We start from the raw sequence: 686 nt of genomic DNA on the forward strand, positions 1-686 counted from the left end.
AGAGCCCTTTGAAGAAGAAAACCCTCTTTTTGTGGGAGGATCCTGGCCGCCTGTACTCATGAAGAGCCTTTGATTTCCATGAAAGCTTGTTTTCAGCTAAGACATCTGCAATGCAACAGCTGAGCAGTGTCTGACTCAAAAACCTCTGATGTCTGAGAGGTCTTCACTTCTCTCTGGACAGCTTCCTCCTTTCACACTTCTTGTGAGACATTTGCACTGTCCACAGGAAAGCACTTTTTGCTGCAATTTCAAGGGTGCCCGCTCACACGGGGTGCTGTGCTGTGGAGACTTCTGGGCTCCCTAGTTCAAAAAAGACCGGGAACTACTGGGGAGAGTCCAGCGGAGGGCAACGAAGATGATGAGGGGACTGGAGCATCTCCCTGATGAGGAAAGGCTGAGGGAGCTGGGTCTGTTCAGCCTGGAGAAGAGAAGACTGAGGGGGGATCTCATCAATGCTTACAAATACCTTAAGGGTGGGTGTCAGGAGGATGGGGCCAGAGTCTTTTCAGTGGTGCTCAGCGACAGGTTAAGGGGCATCGGGCACAAACTGAAACTCGGGAAGTTCCACCTGAACATGAGGAAGAACTTCTGTACTGTGAGGGTTGCAGAGCACTGGCAGAGTCTGACCAGCGAGGTTGTGTTGTCTTCTTCTCTGGAGTTGTTCCAAACCCGTCTGGACTCGATGC

Source organism: Cariama cristata, unplaced genomic scaffold, assembly GCF_000690535.1.
Source record: "Cariama cristata isolate BGI_N322 unplaced genomic scaffold, ASM69053v1 scaffold38069, whole genome shotgun sequence".
In the NCBI taxonomy this organism is placed as follows: Eukaryota; Metazoa; Chordata; class Aves; order Cariamiformes; family Cariamidae; genus Cariama; species Cariama cristata.